The 24644-nt window shown below is 45.4% G+C and overlaps 1 long non-coding RNA gene across 1 annotated transcript in view; it reads right to left on the bottom strand.

Moving 5' to 3' along the window:
* Window positions 1-364: 364 nt before the first annotated feature.
* Window positions 365-24644, bottom strand: part of LOC138258717 (uncharacterized) — a 170296-nt gene continuing 146016 nt past the window's right edge. The window contains exon 3 of the long non-coding RNA XR_011198522.1: window positions 365-691. This is a non-coding gene — a long non-coding RNA (uncharacterized lncRNA). The remainder of the gene's footprint in view (window positions 692-24644) is intronic.

Genomic DNA, 24644 nt, shown 5'->3' with positions numbered 1-24644 from the left:
GCTGAAAAACAGTAACAAAAAGGAAAGTGAGGTAGAAAGAACCAAAAATAGTGAGACAAAGTGGCAGGAAGTGTCTGGTGGACAATAGACGAGAAAGTGGAATCAAGACGAGGTCTACTTGGTGTTCGGCACCTGTCAATCGATAGCGCTGCTGGATTCTGAGTAAAACTGGACCCCAGCGCTTATTCCTTTACACATTAAGCAGTGACAAGCCCATGTGAGACCCTCGCATGCTTCTAGCAATAATAACTGCTTCTTTTTTCATGCTCTTACTGAAGAATATAACTTTTTCCAGCTACCGCAACTAGAATTTTCAGTTCTATTAAGGACAGGGATGCAAGGATTATGCTTCTCTTTCTATGATTTATTTTTTCAGCAGCCAATTAGAAAGAAGATTTTTAATACTACATATCCCATCAAACCAGTAATATCATGTGACCAACCTTAAAGCCATGCCCTATAAAACCAGAGGATAACAACACACTTCCTCTTTCTTTGCGTAACAGACACAGATAATTCATTGAATCCAGATAGTCCAACAATAACACAGAACCTTAGTCTCAAGGAGAACAACACACTCCAGAAGCCAGGAGTCAGAGTCCAACTGAACATCGATCTGGATGTAGCTGAAGAGTCCCACGATGTGGATCCCAAAGGAACTTGAAGGAAGACGATTATTTGTCCTCTTGGCCTATGAATAAAGCAATGGAGAAGGACAAGCTATAAACACTGTCTCCAGAATTAAGGAAGACAATCATAACTATAATACAAACATTTTGCCAAGGGAGGGAAAGTACAATAGCACAACAGTATTTACAAATAACAAATGAATGGAAGCATTAATACCAATGAATGACGTCACCGGGTGGGATAATCCTTGAATCTGTGTCCTTAATAGAATTGAAAATTCTAGTCATGAAAGCTAGAAAATCTTATATTCTATTTAAGGACCGGAGGCTCCGATTATGCTAGTTTGAAGTCGTGCCATAAGTACAGAAGATATATTCATAATAGGTTTATAATAAAACATTTTAAAAGTAGAATCTGAAGACCAATCTGAGGCACTTAAGCTATCCTCTAAACAAGATCCCAAAACATAGATTTGGATGCCGTATCTCCTCTTGCTGAATACGCTCCACATTTTGACACATCTATTCCTGCTTCTGACAAAAGCCATCTCCTCCATCTTGCTATAGTAGCTGAGGAAACTGGACGAAATGACTTCAGTAGGGCCCAACAAGTCTGAACGAAATTCGGCTGCATTAACCTCATAATCCATCAAACATTGTAGCCAGCACAGTTTAGGGTTATCCAGAAAAGCAGGATAGGATACCAACCTGGTATTACACTTTGCTTTTTAAGAAATAACAAAAGATACTTCTTCCGGAGAGTCTCCCTGCTAAGACTAAGGCTTTTACATCTGATTCTCTTTTACATGATATAAGACAGAGTAACATAGTCAAATTAGACTGGACAAATATTTGTTACTTGGTCAGGCGTCCAAAAACCTGAGGACCACATTGACGCCCCAAAGTTCTGAGTACCCGGGAAGAGGAAGATTCAGCATCCTAATACCACGTACCAATTTACATACATTGGGTAATTGGCCCACGGGTTTTCCCTCGATAAACACATGCCCGGCAGATATCGCTGAACGGAAATTGTTGATGGAACTATATGCCATCCCTGACGTTGCTAAGGAAGAAAGAAAATTCAGTATCATGGTGCAATCAGTGTTAAAGGGATCATCACCCCGTGAATTGCACCAACAACACTGGCGTCTTCAAGCAGAGGAGTATAGTTTGTGGGTACTAGGAGCCCATGACTGATTAATGAAGTCTTGAGCTTCGCTCGAAAGGCCTGGGAGATTCCAACTTTGCCTGAAAGGCACCAAGACACTAGTGACAGCTGACCTGTTTAAATCAATGGGTGCGGAAACCCACTAGTCCAGGAGGAGATTCCAGTGCTAGGGCAAGAGGACAGGAGGGTCACAAACTAGTTCCAGAATAGTCAGAAACCACGGTTGAGCCCTCCAAACCAGAGAGTTCAGCACTATCTCTGCTTCCTGTCTTCGCAACTGCACTAGAACTCTGGGACTCATCACAAAAGGGGGAAGGGCATAGGAGTGGAAAGGATTCTAATCTTGAAGGAAAGCATCCATCACCCTCGCTCCCGGATCCCGGCACCAGCTGAAATATGTTGGGAGTTGCCTATTCAAGCGAGATGCAAACAGGTTGACTTTGCAAGGACCCAATTTGCGCATGAGAGATCTGAAGACCATAGGGTAAAGTCTCCAATCGCTGGCATTCCTCAAATGAGGAAAATGCTAGTCTGCTACCACGTTCCGTTGCCCCGGAAGGTATTCCGCTGTTACTGAAATGTGATTCTGGAGGCAAAAATGCACACAAATCTTTGGCAATTTCCATCAATAATTTGTATCAGGTTCCTCTGAGCTTGTTCATCTAGCAAATAGAAAATATGTTGTCCATGCAGACAAGGATGCAGAATTTCGCTGTGCCTGCTGAAAACTCCAAGTTGCAAAACAACATGCTAAGAGCTCCAGGCAATTGATATGAAGAGACAACTCTCTCTGGGACCAACAACCCCCCTTGGACATCTGACCGCAACGGGCTCCCCAACCCCAAAGGCTGGCATCTGCTTCTATTGAGGGGAAAATGGCCCTGCCGTTCCATGCTTCCTTGTGGGACAACCACCAGGAGATCTCTGTTTTCACATTCTCGGAAAGAAAGATCTGTTGAGAATAAAACAGTCCCTTGTACAGATGCATGATCTTCAGGCACTGAAGGGTTCTGTAGTGCAGGAGACCTGGGGAAATTGCTTGAATGGAGGAGGCCAGAAGTACCAATGTTCGGGATAGAGATCTCAAAGATATAGTCCTCTTGGACAAAGCTAACCTCAACTCTCTCTTGATGCTCTTCACATTTGAAGAAGGGAGAACAAGATGGGCTGACTGGGATTTCACTAGAAACCCCAGAAATTCTATGGATTGGGTAGGAACAAGAATGGATTTTTGGACATTATTAACAAATCCAGATCCTGAAGGAGAGAGATCAACCAATCTAAGTGCAGTGTGGTCGTTGAGGTATATAATGAGATGAACGCTCCAGGTTCTTAGAGATTTCAGTACCGCTTCATTATCTTTGTGAAGCACCATGGGGCTGACGATAGGCCGAAGGGGAGAACTTTGAATTTGTAAAAAACTTGCCCATCCATTGAAATTGAAGGAAATGTCTGTGGGGCGGGTATACTGGGATGGAAAGGTAGGCATCCTTCAAGTCTAAACACACCATTCAATCCCCCACTTGAAGAATGTCCCATAACAAATGGATCCCCTCCATTTTGAAATGACGGTAAATGATCCATTGGTTAAATTCTCTCTGATTGAGAACTAATTGGGAGCCACCTCCCTTCTTGAAAATGGAGCTTAGGAAACCACAGGGGTGACAATCGGACTCGTCTATCACATTATTTTAAAGAAGAGATTCAATTTTGGAATGAATGAAACTCCGATCTAGTTGAGAAAAATCCAGCAAGTGAGGAGGAGTCGACTGTAGAAGGGTTTAGCAAAACTCTAGTATGAAACCCTGGACAGTTTCCAGAACCCATGGATCTTTTGCCAATTGAGAAAAAGGAACTGTGTACGTCCACCTAAAGAAAATTCTGCCCAAGGAATAATTCTCACCTGAGGGATTAGAGTCCTGGATAGAGACTTCGGAACTTCTATCTCTTCCTTTCTGGAAGGGCCCTCTGAATAAACACCTTGAGGGGTAGAAAGTGGATCCTTGTTCTTGATAGCCACCTCTACTTCTATGGAAGCTGTCTCTTTGGAAGCTGTCTCCTGGCAAGCCCTGGTATCCGCGGTCGAACGCTCGCCCCTGGCTTGACCAGCCCTTCCAAAAAGTGGTTGTAGAGCCTTTTTAATTGAAACTTGGCCTTATCCTAGGTTGGAGTAAGTAGAAATGAATTTAGATAGTTCTTTTAGGAACGGGCCCCAAACAATAAACCTTGTGCCACTGGTCCTGTCTCAGAAGAAGCAAGGTATGCCAATTTAGGGTCTAACTTAATAAGGATAGAGTGAAGTCTCTCATTAGGAATTGAACAGTTTGTATTACATAGTTGGCAAATTACTCGTTGGGCCCATCCCACTAGAACCTCAGCATTAAACGGGACCTCAGACTCTTTAGCTTGGTAGAATAATTTGAGGATCTTAGTCAAAGGGCCTGACATGTCCAGTAATTTATATTGGCAAGTTTTCCATGCTCTATCAGGCCCTTTTTTTGGATATTTAGTATACTTCCTTAGGTACGTCACCATGGTGGGGTCCACTTCAGGGGTTTCTGCCACTTTGTCAGGCAGTTAGGGTCTGGGGCACTCAGAGCGTAGGTGAGCTTGCACTTCCTTTCCAAAATCTTGCCTGATGTGGGCTTTGACATAGTCCACCACTTCTTGAGTGGGCATCCGTGCAGTTGACCTGGGATGGATGCTGTCCCCTAGGTCAAAAGTCAAGACTTTTAGTTGCTTGCTCATGGTGGCATGGTGTTTTTTGCTTTACGCTTGTGCAGAACCTGAGCATCCCCAAGAGAAGAGCTCTGAGGACACCGAGTCAGAGTGCTCTGCGATTGCGTCAGTTCAGGAGCCTGAGGGGATACTGTAGGGGTGCTAAGTAGCCAGAGAAGCTGCTACTTTTCGAATGCCTCAGAATGAGGTACCTTATTTTGTTTGGCCATAGGTTTGTCTTTGCCCCCATCTATCATGCCTTCTAGGAGAGGTAGCCAACCTTGTTGTTGAGCAAACCCATAAAGGTGATTTTTCAAAGGTGCAATAGCCTTGACTAGGCCTCATTATGAGCCTGGCACACTCCTGCGTCTAATGCCGGTACCAGATTTTGTTCAGATGAGCTAGATTGCCCATCATCATAATCCCATCATCATAATCGGAGCCTCCGGTCCTGACATAGAATAGAATAACGCAGTATGTTGTAGGGAAATCTTTTCTGCAATTCCCTCAAGAGGAGTTAAGCTTCTAAGCAATTAAAAAAACATAAATTACAGCCTCAAGGCCCTGTCTTCATAGAAACAGTAAAGCTACAAAGAGGATTGAAATAACTGCTGTTTTTATTACGTGCTGCTCTTGAGCAACATCTATGTGTATCCCCTTGAGTGTGGACATGCAGGAAATGTTAGAGAAAGGCCATTATGTTTATTGGCCTACGTCTATGTGTCAAATTACTTTGCATCAGCATTGGTGCCACTTGGAATAAGGATCTTTGAAATCGGGGATGAATTCTCTGAAGAGGTCAAAGGTGCAAACTTGAAAGATCGAGCAACACAGCCTCTGGCATCTTACTTTATCCAGGTGGTGTTACTGTGACCTGCTCTGCGTCCAGTACCAAGCAGGCTGATGGCTCATTAAGTACCGGAGACGAAACATGGTCTGGTCGCTCAGTGACTGATATTGGGTATGCGTTGCAGTTCAGTTTTCAGCAAATACTTAGAAATGGGACGTATAACTGCCCACCTCAACTTGAGAAGCAGTGAATTTGTTGATGGCTCACTTTTAACCGAGGCAAACATAGTCTCAATCTGAAGTTATTGGGATTTTATTGATGAATTTGAGGAAAATTCTCTAAAGTGACATCTGCTGCAGCCGCTCAGTAATGTTTCTGTATCTGAGAATGAAATTTTACAAACCATGTGTTTCTTACACTGAAAGTTACACATATTTCACACACACATTTAACTCCGTTCTCTTTTCCACTGTCAACATGTAGGTATCCCTAGGGTCCCGGTTTGCGCAGCCTTTCAGAGCGATGACTGGATGTTCTCAAGTGATCTTCAAACACCTACTTTAGTGTCTCCGTTCTGGAGGAGCAGAGGAGATGTTTCTAGTTCACAGTGGGAAATTAAGGCTACTTCTACAGGAAACTATTATTCCATGCCAATACTAAGTATTGGCCTTAACCAAGATCCTGGTCCAGTTAGAGGACTTTCAGTGTCAGCAGAGGGTTTACTAACTACCCTTAGTCAGATGAGTCTCATTCAAACTGCATCTAGGGGAGTAGGGAGGATGCAGAGTCAGGTCTAGCCCTGACTTTGGAGTTGCTCTTTGAATTTGGGATCTCAGTGAACGACACAAAATCCTCTCTGGTCCCCTGCAAAAGGATTGTTGTTAACGGCAGTTTTGGGTACTGGCATTTATAAGGTCTTCCCTCCTCCAAAGAGGGGTCTATCAGCCAAGCATTGAACCACTTCTTGACCAGCAAAGCAAGGATGTTTCCTGAAGCTTCTGTGGTGACATGTGCCCTGTATTTTGCAGGAACCCTATACAAACTTGCATTGCAAATTTACTTGGCACAGGACTGGGTGCAGATGTGTGCCAAGTAGATGAAATGTGCCCTAATCCATCTACCTTTGGTCCTCATTTCGATTGATGAGGGCACGCTCTCAACTTCCTGTTGAGATGTCTTTTCCACCTATTTCATCTGCAGCTCGCAGGCACCACTGATACCTCAGAGTGCAGCTGGGGTCTCTGTTACTGCACTGGTGCAGAACATCAACACGTTCACATGTTCAGCAGATCATTTGAAGTCCTTTTTGGATCACCTGGTTGAGATACATGTGCAGGTGGATACCAGCAAGACCAAACTGGTGAATAATAATAGCCTACTAGGAAAAGCCCATGGAGTCCATTGCACATAACGTGGTCATCAAGGGGCATCCAATAGGTATAATGAACTTACTCCATTAATATGGATTCCTGACACTTCCCGGACTCTAATTTGGTTCTGGCCAGGCTGATGTACAAGCCTTTCAATTAAATGAAATCTTGCAAATTGAGGCTGTTTTGCTGTAAAATGGCTCTTCTAGTTGCCATAATATGGAAGATGTGAGTAAGCGAGTTCTAGGTCTTTGTGCCTCAGAGTAATCAACATAAAGCATGAGGTTATGTACACACTTAAACTTTGGGAGGATACTTTTTACCGTTTTTCTACATGCTATACATAGTTTTCCATCACCATAAATTCATTAATAGAAAGTAACATTAAATTAGCTCCGCTGGTGAGCTGGACCCGAAAACAGAAGAAAAGAATCTCTCCGACCATAAACAAAAAATGCCCATGAAAAGGTAACACTTTCTGTTAAATTTTCATCTTTTAGGGAAATCAGCACATTGTTTAAAACAAGCACTGGCAAACAGTTGAGCTGCTATGCAACGTGGCTTAAATAAAAAGAAAACGCTATCACACGGTCAAAGCTGCCCATGTCATAGCGTTTTTTTTTAAATTTAAGTCATGTGGCATAGCCAGTCAACTGCTGTGAATGTGCAACATGTAAAAAACATTGATAACATTGATAACGCCAATAGATTTTACATAGGCAAAACCTATTGGCTTTTCCAATGCTTGTTCTATTTTATGACATAGATTTCGATCAGATGGAGTAAAACTTGCAGAGAGGCAAAGTGACGCCAATAGACCGAGAGGGCTATGGCTATGTCAGCATGATCACATTTCCCAAGCAGTCAGTAAGGCCAGTAGGGATCGGGAGAGATTTCTTTCTACACGTGGGTGTCCAGGAGGCACCAAAGGGATGGGGTGATCTGAGTAATCCCGTTGCTAACAGCCAGATGCCATGAAAAGCCGGGTGGCATTGAGTGACCCCAGTCCCATTTGCCTGACAGGTGCACCAGCCTCTGGTACATCTGCACTGTGTGGCGAGGAGAGTCTGAGAAAACGCATGAATGGGTGGGGTCAGACTAGGATAGAAAATATGGCCGGGCACCAAAATAAAAGTGGCCCCCATTTTCAAATCAGATAGCTAAACATGGGACGCGCATGTGTAAATCAGGGCAGCTTTGAATTAGTAAATACAAGCTATTTACGTGCTTTTTCAAAGCATGAGAGACTGCATGCATGTGTGTTCGCTGCAGACCATGTTGTAGGTAATATTGTAGAAATTAACAGTAAAAACAGTGCAGCAGGCCACATAGCAGGCCACCAAACAACCACAAAATGCCATTATGGCGAGTCTGAGGAAACATATGAGTGGGAGGGGTCAGACTGGGACAGGAAATATGTCTGGGCACCAAAATTGAAGTGCCATCCATTATACAATCAGATCGTTTCAAAAGGGTGCACATATATAAATCATGGCAGCCTTGAATTAGTAAAGACAAGCTATATACGTGCTTTGCACGGCATGAGAGATTGCATGCATGTGTGCTTGCTGCAGACAATGTTGTTGGTAATATCACGCTGTGCAGGGGAAACCTAAAAACGGGAGCTTAATAGATGAAAAAGACAAGATGGGCACTAATTCAGGTGGGTGTGTAGAATAGGTAACCTCTGTAAATTGCGAAATGTGTTAGCCATGACATCCACAGTATACTGACATGATCCAACACTTACTACGGAGACACAGCGGCCATGTTTCTCGGATTCAAGCAAATTCACCAATTTATTAGAAACTATTTTAACAAGACTATTAATGGGATATTGTTTTGTAATGGGAAGCAGTCCCAATTTAGCACATTATTTCAAGAGTTCAAGTAAAAATCAATGCAAATACAAAATTTCAAGATGGTCAGTACACTGATATCAACTGAGTTCGAACTTTGAGTTGGTGACATCCAGGTTTATATAGTAAACAGTTGGCCTGCATAATTTAATATGATAGAAATAGACACCAAATTAACAGAAAACAGACTTTTCAATGCTGGCTGAGCCATGCGTGCCATTTCCCCGCAAGAGGAACGACGCTTGCCTGACCCATGCCTCTGCCAGGAGTCTGCCTTAACCACGCTAATGCCTTAACCACATATGTGGTTAAGGCAGAGAGCAGTCTAGCTATGCGGAAGGGCGGATCAAGAACAGGAAGTATCGGGAGAGGTAAGTGGGGCTAGGGCTGGGTTTGTGGGGGTTGTTGTTTTTAGGAGTGGGGAGTGGTTTCATGGCTCAGGGCGGAGGGGTCAGGGTATTTTGTTTTGGTAAAGGGCAGGGTTTTAGGGCTCAGGGTGGGGGCAGGTCAGGGTTGTTTTAAGAGCAGAGTCTGGGGTTTAGGTAGGGTTCAGGGCAGAGGGGGTAAGACACAGATATAAGGGGTGGGGGTCAGTTTTAGGGCTCAGGGTGGGGGGGGTTGGGTAGTTTTCAGCAGGGTTTTAGGCCTTATGGCGGGGGCGGGGAAGGGGTAGATTCAAGGACAGGGTCAATTTTAGGGCTCAGGGTGAGGGTCAGGGTCATTTTGAGGGTGGGGCGAGGTCAGTTTTAGAGCTCAGGTTGGAGTGGGGGTAGTTTTAAGGTCAGGGGCTGGGTTTTAGGAATCAGGGCAGGGTAAGGGGCAGTTTTAAGGGGTGGGGAGCAGTTTTAGGGCTCAGGGCAGGGAGATGGGAAGGGGTAGTTTAAAGGGCGGACAAGGGGTCGGTTTTAGGGCTCAGGTTGGGGGGACATTGGGGTACTTTTAAGGGCAGGGTCATTTTTAGGGCTTAGGGAGGGGGAGGATCAGGGGCAGTTTTAAGGGGTGGGGTTCAGTTTTAGGGAACTGGGCGGGGGGCTGGGATCAGGGTAGTTTTAAGGGCAGGGTGGGGTCATTTTAGGGCTCAGGGCAGGGGGAAGGGACAGTTTTAAGGGCTGGGGCATGGTGGATTGCTAACTGATTGAAATTCATTGTTAAGGCATGCATGGTCAAGACATGTGTGACAAAGACGCGGCCACGGTTCAGACGGCGTTGTTTAGGCATGCGTGGTTCAGGCATGTGTGGTTGTGTCATACACCCAAATTAACACATAGTTCTTAAAAAAGATAAGGAATGTCTAAAAAAAGTTCTGCAAACCTGGTGAGAGAAACAGACAAATCTTAAGCCCCACTGAAACACAATAATAATGTCTCGGCTGCCCAATAGAATGTGTAAAATGTAGATTTTTTAATTCTCCTTGTCTCAGTTAAAGTTCAGAACTGAGAACCTGTGGCAGTATTGTCTTTATATATTTAATTGCCTATGCAAATGATTCTGTATGGTTCATCCATGTTAAGACAAACATAACACGTGGCAAGTCGCCCTGATCTGCAGAATCAGATTTCGTGGAAAGGATAGAGAGGGCCTCCAAAGACTAGCTCTCTTTTGGAGTGCCAGTGTGAAAATGAAAAAAAAGTACCAGTGCAAGTGGGCGCCCAGTGGAAGGCCAGTAGCTGCAGGCAGGAAACTGTACTTAGTCCAAGCTCTAAGGAAGACCAGAACTGAAATGAAAGACCGGAAGAACTGAAGAGAAAGTGGAAGAAGAGGGCGCTGCCCAATAAGCAAGCAAAAGAAAATTACATCGGAGTGAACCAATGGTAAGTAAAGGTAAGTAATGGGCGAGCTCTAAACCTGCTTTTAGTCATTTTTATTTATAAGAGATTTTGTCATAGTGCATGCAAAATCGAAAAATAACCAAAAAGTTCAAATGTTTTTTAAAGTACATAGAGCTTCATTATTTTTCCCATCTGTTCTATTTACTACCATTGAAAATAGGAAAAAAACAAAGCAAACTCTGGTGAATCCTATATTGTTTTAATGGGAAGCAGGAGTTAGCTTTGCTTTCCAGCTTGCAAACTTGTGCCCCCCTACTTAGTTTGCTCTGTTTTAGTGCAATTATTTAATTATATCTTCCCCAGATAGCTGCATTGTTTCTAGTTAGGAAGATGTTTTCGTTTCACATTATCAGTGCCACTCTGCAAAGGCATCACTATCAGCATCAAATATAAATAGGATGTAGGTATTCACATTAGGTACTTTTCCACTTTGTGCTTTCCAGGGAATTATTTATGTAATTGCCGCCCCAAGCATGTCCTCTTATCTATTGTTTGGGAACATGCCTACGTCAGGGGTCCTGTTAGACTTTTCATCCTTGGCGTGGTCTCCCTTAACGTTTTGCTTCTGTTTCCCAGGTTGTTGAGGTGTGCTGGACTCTGATTTTGCCGTTTTTGTTACTCTGGGCACTTTACCACTGCTAACCAGTGTTAAAGTGCAAGTGCTCCTTTACAAAATGTGTATGTAATTGGCTTATCCATGATTGGCATTTGATTTATTAGTAAATCCCTAGTACAGTGCACTAGAGGTGCCCAGGGACTGTAAATCAAATTCTACTAGTGGGCCTGCAGCACTGGTTGTGCCACCCACATAAGTAGCTCTGTAATCATGTCTCAGACCTGCCACTGCAGTGTCTGTGTGTGCAGTTTTTAACTGTAAATTCGACTTGGCAAGTGTACCCACTTGCCAGACCTAAACCTTCCCTTTTCTCACATGTCAGAAACCCCTAAGGTAGGCCCTAGGTAGCCCCAAGGGCAGGGTGCAGTGTACGGTTGAGGTAGGACATATAGGGGGTTATTCTAACTTTGGAGGAGTGTTAATCCGTCCCAAAAGTGACGGTAAAGTGACGGATATACCACCAGCCGTATTACGAGTTCCATAGGATATAATGGACTCGTAATACGGCTGGTGGTAAATCCGTCACTTTTCCGTCACTTTTGGGACGGATTAACACCTCCTCCAAAGTTAGAATAACCCCCATAGTAATGTGTTTTATATGTCCTAACAGAGAAATATTGCTAAATAATTCGTTTTTCACTGTCATAGGTTAACATGGGGGCTACCTTTAAATCTGATTAAAGTGTAGATTCCCTTTGGGGGCGGATGGACATATGGCGTTTGGGGTCTCTGAGCTCACAATTTAAAAATACATCTTTTAGTGAAGTTGATTTTAAGATTGTGTGTTTGAAAATGCCACTTTTGGAAAGTGAGCATTTTCTTGCTTATACCATTTCTGTGACCTTGCCTGTTTCTGTATTCCCTGTCTGGGTCAGTTTAACTGTTGGGCTCGTTGCACCTCACACTAGTCAGTGACACAAAGGGAGCTGGGGTGTAGCCTGCATATCCTGATGATCCATCTGTGCCAGGAGAGAAGGGAGGAGTGGTTACTCACACCTGAAAGGGAAGTGCTTGCCCTCACTCAATGCAGTCTCCAACTCCCTGTTAGGTGTCTGGGGCATGGCCTGGGCAAGGCAGGACTTTACATTAAAGAGAGACTTTGCTTTGAAGTAGGCCTACTTCAAAGGAGAAATTTGGTATAAGAAGGGTACCCAAAACCACACACTTTAGAACACTTCTGGAAACCAAGAGGAACCTCTGCCTGGAGAAGAGCTGAAGAGCTGAGGAAGAAGAGCTTCCCTGCCTGTGACTGTGCTTTGTGGTAAAAAGATTGACGAGACTCCGATCTGCGGCTGGGAAATCGACGCGCCGCTGGCTTCATGGCTGAAAATCAACACTCGCCTGCAACAGGACCGAAGAATCGATGCACGGAGTGGAGAAACGACGCGCAACATTGCTGACGGAGGCTGGTGAGATCGCAACCTGCGCTGCGTGGTTTTTGGATCATCGTGCGGCTGGATTTCCGACGCAAGCACCGCTGGCCGTGTAAAAACAACGCAAGGCCTGCCCGGAAACGAGAGTGCTGACCAGATCGACGCATCGCTCTCCTGCGGAGAAAAGAAATGACGCACCCCGACAAAAGGAGAAACAACGCAAGGTCTCGCTCGTGAGTGAAATCGACGCATCTCAAGCCCTTTTTGACGCACACTCACCGGTGCGGGGTTATTTTTTGACACACCCAAGGTACATTTTCACCCTAATAGTGTTAATGTGTGTTTAAAACTACATGAAGACCCTTTTTGCTTTTTAATTGATAACTTGACTTGTGTATTGTGGATTTTTGTTCTTTTGGTCTTGTTTTGTTTAGATAAATATTCTCTATTTTTCTAAACCTGTGTTGTGTCATTTTGCAGTGTTTTCATTAAGTTACTGTGTGTGTTGGTACAAATACTTTACACCTAGCACTCTGAAGTTAAGCCGACTGCTCCCGCCAAGCTACCAAGGGGGTAAGCAGGGGTTAGCTGACGGGGATTCTCTTTTACCCTGACTAGAGTGAGGGTCCTTGCTTGGACAGGGGGTAAACTGACTGCCAAACAAAGACCCCATTTCTAACAGGTCCGATCAGATCTGTATAAATACATCTCACACAGACAGTTAAAGGGAGTCCCACCATATGCCATCAACGCTATCACTGCTACATGTTGCCTTGATGTTGACCCAGTCTTGTGTCCCTACAGAGTCTGATCTAGAGACCTCATTCCAAGGTAACAAGGGTTGGGGGTGCTCTTCTCAAGGGCACGGCATTGGCAGATTAGGTTTAACACACATAGCTCTCTTTAGGTTAGAAGGCAGGCTGATCATATCAGGGTATTAGGACATATTTCACATCTCATGTCATTTCATGCTGTTGCAAGATGGTGGGGGTCTTTGTACTAATGAGTCTCATATTTACAATTTTGTTTCTTGCACTGTTCATTATCTTAATCATTGCTGCCCATGCAACTTATCGTAGATTGAAGTCTTCTTAATAAAACCTATTGAAAACTTTACTGCATCTCCTTCATTGACTGTGTGTTTGCCTGAAACATGGGGGATGTGCTAAATCCAGGAGGGGGACTACACATCCCAGACTGCTCTTTGGCCCCAGGATTTAGCACATCCCGAGCTGCGGAGAGCTCCCTAGCACTTTATAGCACTTGTTGGTGTGGCGAGTGGGAGTAGCTGCGGCAGAACATGGCCGCCTCCTGGGGACAAAGAACAGTCTGGGATATGTAGTCCCCCTCCTGGATTTAGTGTGTCTTGTGCTGCGAAGAGCTCCCTAGCACTTTATAGCGCTCGTTGCTGTGGCGAGGGGGAGCAGCTGTGGCAGAAAATGTCCGCTATCTCTTGGATTCGCTATGTGAGAGTTTGCTATTCTGTAATATGTGAAGATATAATTAGAGCAGTTAGAAGGCCCAATCCAGAAACAAAATATGATATGATAAGGCGGACATTTATGGACGGAGCATGGTGGATAATTTGGTGGCCCTATACGTGAGGACAAATGCTCCTAGGCAATCTTGCATTCAGTTCAAATATCCTAGGCTTCCCTCGTACCATGGGGCTCGGTTTACTACTATTCAGCAGGTAATCTATCTGTTCTCAATGAGAACGATTGACTTGGAGTACCATCTAAAACCCTTGTTGAATTACCCTCTGACTCAAATGAAACAATTGTCTCTGGTCTGGTTTCTTCTTCTAACATTGACGCCACACAGCACTCACACTCCTCTTTTTGATAGACCCCATCAGTCTACACAGGACCAATTGCTCAACTGTGATAACATCATACTCTCATTTCCTCATGAACTGCACCTGTCAATCCAGGATCCGGCAGCTAACTGTGAGAACATTACATCTATGGTCAGGTCAGCTCCCCTAGATCGATGCCACCAGCCAACTCAGGACCTACTGGGCAATTGTGATAGTAATGCACCTCCTCCCCACCAATTCCACCTGCCAAAGCAAAATATGGTAGCCAATCCTGTGAATATCACATCTGTGGTCAGGGCCGTTCCCTAAAGCGTTGGGGTGTGATAGGTTTCTTGGAACCTGGCTGGCTTGAGATCTGTCCTCCCTCTCCCAACCTTCACTTGTTTTATCAAGGAACATGACCTATGTCTCCTCCAGGAGACATGGTCGATTGATCCACTTTTTTGGACTGGTTACTTATATTTCTATATTCCTGCTCTTCCTAGCACCAGGGGTAGACCTTCTGGTGGCTTAACTATTTGGGCCAGAACATCATTAAATTGTCACATATCTCAGCTATCCATCAATTCCCCTCACTTATTAGATCTTCGACTGTTATTTGGGGCTAACGCAGTTCTGATCATTTTTAACATCTACGTTAGAGGCGTCAGGGGGGCCGGGCTTCCAAAATCCTTTTTGTCCTAGAGACATTTCTGCAGAATTGTCCCCTGCATTATAAAATCATTATGGCAGGTCATTCCAATGTCACATTTGAACCTATCGATTGGGATGATCTTGGGTTTACTCATGAGGAGGATCAGGCATGATCTATTCCCGCCTTGGACATTCCACCCATCAAAAGGTGGTCGGAAGTTGCTGTTCAGGCAAAGTCTTTGACTACTGAATTTGGGCTCAGGGCACTCAATGGCAGGACCAAACCTGATATGAAGGGTTCCCATACTTATAACAAGGTCAACCACACTAGCAGAATTGATTATTGCCTGGTTGACATAAGATTCTGGCCCCTAGTTATTGATATAACAGTCATTAAGAGATCTGAGAGCGATCATAACCCACTCTCGGTCCATATGTCTGTTCTGTGCAACCATATGTTTAAGATTAAAGCCCCAGCTACAGCACCTGAGGGAATTGGTTTGACTAATGACAAATGTCACCTGCAGTGGAATAAGGTTCTGGCCCGACCAGATATTATTAGTGCTGTGAAATATGTTTTGAAGACCTCACTAAGGTGTTTAGAGGTGGGTTCTGCAATCCCCAATGAGCAAACAAGTTTAACTAACACCTCATGCTTTGAGGGTATTGCGGCCCATTTTACAGTAGATATAGGGGGTTATTCCAACTTTGGAGGAGGTGTTAATCCGTCCCAAAAGTGACGGAAAAGTGACGGATTTACCACCAGCCGTATTACGAGTCCATTATATCCTATGGAACTCGTAATACGGCTGGTGGTATATCCGTCACTTTACCGTCACTTTTGGGACGGATTAACACTCCTCCAAAGTTGGAATAACCCCCATAGTCTCTGGAGGCAAGGGGACCAAGGGTAGACACTGCTGGTTTAATAAAGATTGTGGGTCATTAAACAAGCGTATAATCCAAGTCATTAAATCTAAGGATGTAGATGCCATTCGTTCAGCTAGGAAGCTTTATAAATTAGCTGTTTGCAAAGCCAAGCGTGAGCAAGATGACAAGCGGTGGGCTGCGCTTAATGACGCTTCATGTGAGAGGAATTGTAGCGAATTTTGGTCCCTGGCAGCACGTGGCCCTCAAAATAGCGAATTGAACATTACAACGAATATTGCTCATAAGGACCGGGTAGACCATTTTAGAAGATTGTACTCTCCTGACCACTGCAGTATGGCTCCTGAACATAAGGTCTCTTGCTCGATTGTTAACCCAATCACTACCCCCCCCCATTGATGCAATTGTTTTCCCATGCGGATATAGTATATTCATTAGGTACTCTAAAGCGCGGTAGGGCTCCTGGTCCTGAAGGGTGCTATTGTAGTACCGATTTTTTGAAAAGGGTGATAGACCCCTCCCCTCTAATTATAGGCCAATTAGCCTATTAGACTGTGTGCAGAAAGAGATTTGTCACTGCCTTCTGGACAAGATCCAAGACTGGATGACCGAACTTGATATACTTAGTCCACCACAGGCTGGTTTTCATAAGAAAATATCCACTATTGAACAAGCCTTCAGAAATCTTGCTTTTATATTGGAAGACAGTTTTCATTGGCAAAGGGAATTTGTATGTCGCCTTTGTGGACTTGAAATCTGTGTTTGATCTAGTGCCCCGTAATAAGCTGTGGGAAGTTATTTTTCTGATGGCAATCCCCGACCATATTCTTGCATTACTAATACGGCTTCATGAGGTCAATTATGCACGTGTTAGGTGGGATGACAAGAGGCAGCTCACTGACAGAATCCAGGTGTCAAGGGGAGTACGTTAAGGGTGTGTCCTTGCCCCCACTTTGTTTTCTTTACATATTAATGATATTGGCCCTCATTCTGACCTTGGCGGGCGGCGGAGGCCGCCCGCCAAAGTCCCGCCGTCAGGTTACCGTTCCGCGGTCGAAAGACCGCGGCGGTAATTCTGACTTTCCCGCTGGGCTGGCGGGCGGTCGCCTTCAGACCGCCAGCCAGCCCAGCGGGAAAGAGGCTTCCACGATGAAGCCGGCTCGGAATCGAGCCGGCGGAGTGGAAGCTGTGCGACGGGTGCAGTTGCACCCGTCGCGTATTTCACTGTCTGCGCAGCAGACAGTGAAATACATTTAGGGGCCCTCTTACGGGGGCCCCTGCAATGCCCATGCCAGTGGCATGGGCACTGCAGGGGCCCCCAGGGGCCCCGCGACCCCCCCTACCGCCATCCGGATCTCGGCGGTCCGACCGCCGGGATCTGGATGGCGGTAGGGGGGGTCAGAATCCCCGCGGCGGTGCAGCAAGCTGCGCCGCCGCGGAGGATTCAATGGGGCCGCGGTACACTGGCGGGACCCCGCCAGTGGTGCCGGTCCGACCGCGGCTTTACCGCCGCGGTCGGAATCCCCATTGAAGCACCGCCGGCTTGTCGGCGGTGCTCCCGCGGTCCTCCGCCCTGGCGGTCAAAGACCGCCAGGGTCAGAATGAGGGCCATTGTTTCTTCTTTACTCAGAGTGGAGGCTGACGCATCATCATTAGGCACACACAAAATCCCAGCCTTACTATTTGCAGACGATTCGCTTTTGACATCTAAAACCCCAAGCGGATTCTGAAAACTCCTTACGTGCTTTGAGGAATTTTGTTCTGGATGGGGCCTTGCAATCAACGCTTCCAAAACTAAATTAATGACGCTCAATCCTTAGAGGAAAGTAAATGCTTGAAGGCACTCCACTTAAAAAGGTGAACACATTTACTTACCTGGGCTTAATATTAACAGAGAAAATATCTTGGAATTCACATATTGCAAAGCAGGCATTAAAACTAAAGCAAACTATGTGGGTTTTAATAAATGATTTTAATTAATCTTTCATACACTAAGCCAACACGCCTTGCACTCCAGATTTACGAAGCTAAGGCTGTGAGCTCTGCCCTCTATGGGGCCAAACTTTGGGGTTATGCCAAAGCGCAAAAACTATCAATTTCTGAAAAAAAAAAAAAAAAAATCTTGTGTCTCTCCCGTCAAGCACTCTGCTGTTTCCCCTCTTTAAGGACCTAGGCATGAAGCGCATAGGCTACAAGACTCGCCTACATCACCTCTAATATTGTCTTCTTTGGACTACCCCAGAGCTTGCCTCCTTTACTGCAGCCCTGCAGGTCATTTTAGAAACTGACTGCTCTCTTAGTATCCCCTGGCTCAGACATCTCAAAGAGTTACTTTATTCGCTTGGGATTAATGAACTCTGTGTCTCTCCGACTATTGCTTCCTTTCTGTCGAAAATCAACCTCTAAAAACAGTATTGGAAGATGGTAGAATCTGAGGAACTGGGGTTAGCACTTCACTTTACACTGTCATGTGACTTTGCTCCCTAAAAGAGATCTGCAAATACAAGGTTTTCTTGGACATAATCCCGGTGCCTTGAGAAAGGAAATTGTACTTCCAGTTTTGCATAGGTACTCTGCCACTAAGATCACTTACCAGCAGTTAGTCACCTGAGGGGCCAATCACTTGCCCAGCTTGTAAAGCACCTACTGAAAACCTCCCTCATGTTTTATTTGTTTGCCCTGCCTATGCTGCCTCTTGTAGGAAATAGTTGGCCCCTGCCTGTAGATTGTTGGGAGTCCACAGGTCCAATGCAGCCCTTCGAATTCTTAGATCAGACACTCGTTTGACTCTGTTAAACGCTGTCGCCAAGTTCCTTGGGGCAAGTTGGATTCTTAAAGAAATGTTTTTATCTGCATGTTGGTTTTACTAATAATGTAGCAAAATTTCTCTAGAAGAGCACTTAGGCTTTATTCTTTTATATGTACTGTATATATTTTATATATTGACTGTGTATTTATTTTGTCGTTGCTATGTGCTTTCATAACCCTTGAGGCCGAAATAAAGATATTTGATGATGATGATTAATGAGACCTGTAGTTCAAGTGAGAAAGGGGTAATCTCCATTTAACCACGACCTCTCTGAGATGTCGCACTCTTGATTCCATACGTAAAGGCTGCCACAAATCACCTTTTACTGTTTAGGTTTCTGGTGAGGTACTGCTTGTGAGCCAGGAGGGTTTTGGACGACAGTTGCGACTTGTTGTAGGATTGACCTAGTCGCCTACAAACATAAGAACTGTCCTCCTTAAACCATTAGTCTTGCCTAGAGCAAGAGTAAAACTACGACAAAACTGGTCCTACACAGGTTGTCTTTTTAAGGCTATCTGTCAAGGTGAAGTTAGTCAATGTTTGAATTCAATGACCTATTGGCTCATGATGTATGCTGGAGGGCAGAAGAAAATAAAAATCAAAAAACCATGGCTAACAGCAGACCTAAAACAGTCCTGCTGTTCTATATACATAACCACACTCTGCCCTTCGGCAGATAGCATTCTTAGTAATGTTCAGAAAACAAGGCCTGGGGGAGTTTACATTTATAGGCTTAACAAAATTGAACGGGCCCAGTTTTATCCACAGAACTTCATGAACTGTCGAAGTGTGCAGGGACACTTTAAGCTATTCTAACAACTACAGCACATCTGAGAGAAAACTATAAAGTACAGGCAGTTACTGTTAATAAATTTCTCTTGGGATATAACAGAATTAACTGGTTAAAATCTCCTTTTTGGTACCTCAAAAGAGAGCATTCATTCCTCTTTTATTGAAAGAAAGACCGACAATCATATAAACCAACGATGAAATAATTATATGTTGAAACAACTGGTTAAGCGGGGAGGGATTCAAGGGGAATAAGGAAGTCCAGGCCGCCCGAAACAAATGATGAGAGTTGTTGATTCTAGCTTTAGAAGCTATGGAGCTTAAGTGTCGGGATATCCAGTAACTCCATTAAAGCTCCTCTTGGGACCTCCTGCTACTCAGGCAGACAGGACAGGGCTGTACGACTCTAGTTAGAGGCCCAACTTTGCCATACCTATGCTGTTTGGCTTCTAAACAGGAGGAAGATGAACTGATAAAGTCTCAGGAGGTTCGGGCTGCAGCCCTGGGCCAGTCTCTCAAGAGGCTCCTTTCTGTGACTATATATTTGCCCCATGGTGCATCATGGTTTGGTACTTTCTGCCATATAAGCAGAAGTCATGAAGTGGGTAACACATGTGGGGCTACTTGAATACTGGGAGAGGCTAGATCAAAGTCAGTTTACAAAACATGCAATGCCCAGATGGAGACGAACAGTTGCTTACTGTTATAAGCCATAGAGTAATATGATCTACAGCATAGCCTAATCAAGCAATGTTTGAAATAAAATCTGATGTGAACTTGTAATTGGCAAAAATAATTTTGAATACAACCAATCACAAGTCAAACATACAGCTTTGTTTATCAAATGAATATGCAGGCGACAAAGGGCATGTGAAGTGCAAGCTAAGACGCCACTCATGAAACAGATCCGCATAACAGCACCACTGTGTGCATTACTGATTAGAATGCTGTTTACACTACACCTAAGATGAGCACAGCCTCATCAATATGCCATAAATACTTTATTCCTTCGTTAGGCCATAAAAGCACAGCACACAATAAAAAAACATTAAAACACATATTATAAAGCATCAAATCTGCATAAATAATAGACTGTCCATAATGCGTGCTAAAATACAGTTAAAAACATATCAGCCCAAAAAAACAGATAAAATGCAGGTAAAAATAAAAAAAATGTCTTAGGGCCTCTAAAGCACTTTTGCCTCCCTTATAGTTCCAAAAGTACATACACTGCCCCATCACGGTCCTCACTGGTGCACATACTAAATTAACCCCTGGGTTTATAGGGCCAAAATACTGGATCGTAAAGATTAGGACCACGATTTTGAAGTATGAATATGCATATTAGCAACCAGGACTATCCCTGCCCTTGGTGTTTAAGGGTTACTAGAGGGTTGTCTCAGCGTGCTGGATCTGAATCTCCAGCTCCAATGGAGATTCTTGGCAATCGCACAGAATATAGACTCCTTAGTCTCAGCTCTCAAAATCCCTAAAGCCACCACACATTGCCTGACCCGCAGCTGTTTACAAATGGGCAAGATCCACTTTGACCTAGGTGTGTTATACCCTGGGCAAAAATGAAAAAAATATTAATATGTCATCTTCAATTAAAAAAAAAACTGGAACATAGACCATCTACAATGGGCAAAATGTAGTGTGAAGAATCAGAAGTGGTGTGTGCACACTGCTTTATTGTGGCAAGAACAGCACCTGTACTGAAGCCCTTCTCCACTATACATTCAACTGTACACCAAAAGTACATTCATTAAGAACATAAGTTGTTCTACAGACCTACTACTGAAAGTGGACAAACACAAGGGTACCCGATCAAACCAATCAACATGAGAAGCAATTAGCTAGGTTTTCATGAATGGAGACAACCAGCTACATGGGACACTGCACCCCGTGGCCTGGAACCAGACCAGGTTCCGGTTCTTCGGACCCCGATGTACCTATACTAGAGAAAATGTACATGTGTATGCAGGTTAAACTAAATTGCACATTGAATCATGACTTTACGTGTGATGTGCAAAAAGTGGGCTCATCAACAATTAGGCTGCCAGCACTCCCAATGCATATCACGTCAGTAATGGCATAATAGAGCAAGCATTATAATCTCTCACTGGTGCGGATTTCTGTGCATGCCAACTGCCTCCCTCTAGCTCATCACTAGTAAGTTGTCATCCTCCTTTGCATAAACACAATCTATGCATTTGATGTGCCTCTATTTAGGAACGCATAATGGCTTCTCAACCACGTTGAGTTGTCTGTCTTTTCACGTAAGCACTATGAGTTACAGGGGTCAACCATCAGTTCTAACTTTGTCGCTTTGGGAGCACGCAGCAGCCACAAAATTTCCTGAAGATGTGGTACCACAAAACACAATGGAGGCCAACACTTCTTTGGCTGACAGGTTGGGTTAAGGAGTGAGAGATGAGTATGTTCAGAGGTCACCTATATTAATGTGTTTAGCATAACAGTGGAAGGGAAGTGTGTTTTGTCCCAGGATAGAGCTCAATTCAGCCACAGTTAAGAATTCTATGCAGTTAAGAACAAGATACCACCAATCTGTTCGGTGAATTATCGCAAAGGGGAGAATACCTAAAAGGATACGTACTTTGATAGTGGTCAGGATTTCAGGAAAAAGGTGGTACCTATGTGTTAGAAATGGGGCCTCTAGTTGGCATTTGGTTTGCACCGTGTCCAAGTAGGAACCCTCATTCTAGTCAGGATAAGGGAGATACCCGCTCAGATAACCCCTGCTCACCACCTTGGTAGCTTGGCACAAGCAGTCAGGCTTATCTCAGAAGCAATGTGTAAAGCATTTGCACATAACACACAGTAATAAGTGAAAACACTACAAAAGGACACCACACCAGTTTTAGAAAAATAGCCAATTTTTATCTATATAAAATAAGACCAAATACGATAAAAATCCAACATACAGTAAGAAAAATATGAATTCTGCAAGATGTACTCAAAAATACAGTTCCTTGAAGTCAATAGCTTCACCTGGGGCTATCACGGCGTCGTGAGCAACAAAACCAACAGTTCAGGTCGGCCATGGCGTCGCGGGCCAGCTACGGTGCCAGGAAGACCCACAAACAGTACCTTGGATTTGCAGGGCATCGGGATCCTCACGGTGAGCTCCAGAGAGCGGCGTCGCTGACGTTGCGGTGTCGGTTCCGGAGTCGGTGCAGGAGTCATCGGGCCCTTGAATTTACACGCGTTGCGGATTGAACTTCAGGCTGATGAAGTCAGGTGCCCCGGCATTGATGGCATCGGGGCTGTGGTGCGAAGCGGGACAATGTGACGTGCAGTGCCCATAGGTCACGATGCAGGCAGCGGCTCGGTGACGGCATCCAGCGATGTTGGTGAGACCAGGGCTGCGGTGTGAAGCAGGCGGTGCAGAGTGCGGTGTCCACAGGTCACGGTGCAGGCAGCGGCGTTGTTGTTGCAGAAGCGCTGTCATCGGTAGGCCCCGTGCTTCCCATGCCACTGGATTCAAGCTAGCCTGGCTGATGAGGGGTGAAACCCCGAAACCGGTCCCAGGTTGCTTGTTTCCAGTCCAGGGAAGACCTGGCCTCGCAGTTCGGGCTGGACTGTTCCCATGGGGAACAGGGTCAAGACTGATATGCATATGGCTGGGTCCAAACTGGAATGGCATGGGCAGCAAAAAAACGATGGATTAAACCCAGATCTGTGACTGGGGGTGAATGTTTGACAATGTTCAGCATTCCGTCCATCACTTGTTGTTTTTGCATTTGTCGCCCTAAGTGGGAAGGGTATGCCCAGACGTGGGTCCCGTGCTTCCCATGCCACTGGATTCAAGCTAGCCTGGCTGATGAGGGGTGAAACCCCGAAACCGGTCCCAGGTTGCTTGTTTCCAGTCCAGGGAAGACCTGGCCTCGCAGTTCGGGCTGGACTGTTCCCATGGGGAACAGGGTCAAGACTGATATGCATATGGCTGGGTCCAAACTGGAATGGCATGGGCAGCAAAAAAACGATGGATTAAACCCAGATCTGTGACTGGGGGTGAATGTTTGACAATGTTCAGCATTCCGTCCATCACTTGTTGTTTTTGCATTTGTCGCCCTAAGTGGGAAGGGTATGCCCAGACGTGGGTCCCGTGCTTCCCATGCCACTGGATTCAAGCTAGCCTGGCTGATGAGGGGTGAAACCCCGAAACCGGTCCAAGGTTGCTTGTTTCCAGTCCAGGGAAGACCTGGCCTCGCAGTTCGGGCTGGACTGTTCCCATGGGGAACAGGGTCAAGACTGATATGCATATGGCTGGGTCCAAACTGGAATGGCATGGGCAGCAAAAAAACGATGGATTAAACCCAGATCTGTGACTGGGGGTGAATGTTTGACAATGTTCAGCATTCCGTCCATCACTTGTTGTTTTTGCATTTGTCGCCCTAAGTGGGAAGGGTATGCCCAGACGTGGGTCCCGTGCTTCCCATGCCACTGGATTCAGGCTAGCCTGGCTGATGAGGGGTGAAACCCCGAAACCGGTCCCAGGTTGCTTGTTTCCAGTCCAGGGAAGACCTGGCCTCGCAGTTCGGGCTGGACTGTTCCCATGGGGAACAGGGTCAAGACTGATATGCATATGGCTGGGTCCAAACTGGAATGGCATGGGCAGCAAAAAAACGATGGATTAAACCCAGATCTGTGACTGGGGGTGAATGTTTGACAATGTTCAGCATTCCGTCCATCACTTGTTGTTTTTGCATCGGTAGGCCCAAGCCAGCGGGACGGAACGGTGTTTCGTGACCCTCACAAGCAGTGTCCATAGGCCACGGTGCAGGAAGGATGCCTGGTGACGACACAGGAGTCAATGATTCTGGTGCCAGTGGACCGGGGCTGCGGTGTGTGATGGGACGGTGCTTCGTGTACCTCACGAGCGGTGTCCACAGGCCGCGGTGCAGGCAGCGGTGCCGGTGTCAGCAGGTGCGGCGTCGCAAGGGATGCCCAGGCTGCGGTGTGAGCAGGCGATGTCAGAGTGAGAGGCCCACAGGTCGTGGTGCATGCAGCAGCTCGGTGAAGTCGTCTGATGACGGCGTCGGTGAGACCAGGGTTGCAGTGCGAAGTTGGGCAATGTGACTCTGTGCGGCGTCGGCAGGTCACAGTGCAGGCCAGCGGCATCGGTGGCAGCGTCTCAGTGGTTTCTCCTCTTGAACAGCACAAAACACACAGTTCCCAGTGCTGCAGGTCGAGGAAACTGAGACTTCCAACAGGAGGCAAGCTCTACTCCAAGCCCTTGGAGAACTTTCTCAAGCAGGACACACAGCAAAGTTCAACCTTTGCACTCTTTTCAGGCAGAAGTAGCAACTGCAGGCCAGTCCAGCAAA

Source organism: Pleurodeles waltl, chromosome 9 (genome assembly GCF_031143425.1).
Source record: "Pleurodeles waltl isolate 20211129_DDA chromosome 9, aPleWal1.hap1.20221129, whole genome shotgun sequence".
Taxonomy (NCBI): domain Eukaryota; kingdom Metazoa; phylum Chordata; class Amphibia; order Caudata; family Salamandridae; genus Pleurodeles; species Pleurodeles waltl.
This window is presented reverse-complemented; position numbering and strand designations above follow the sequence as displayed.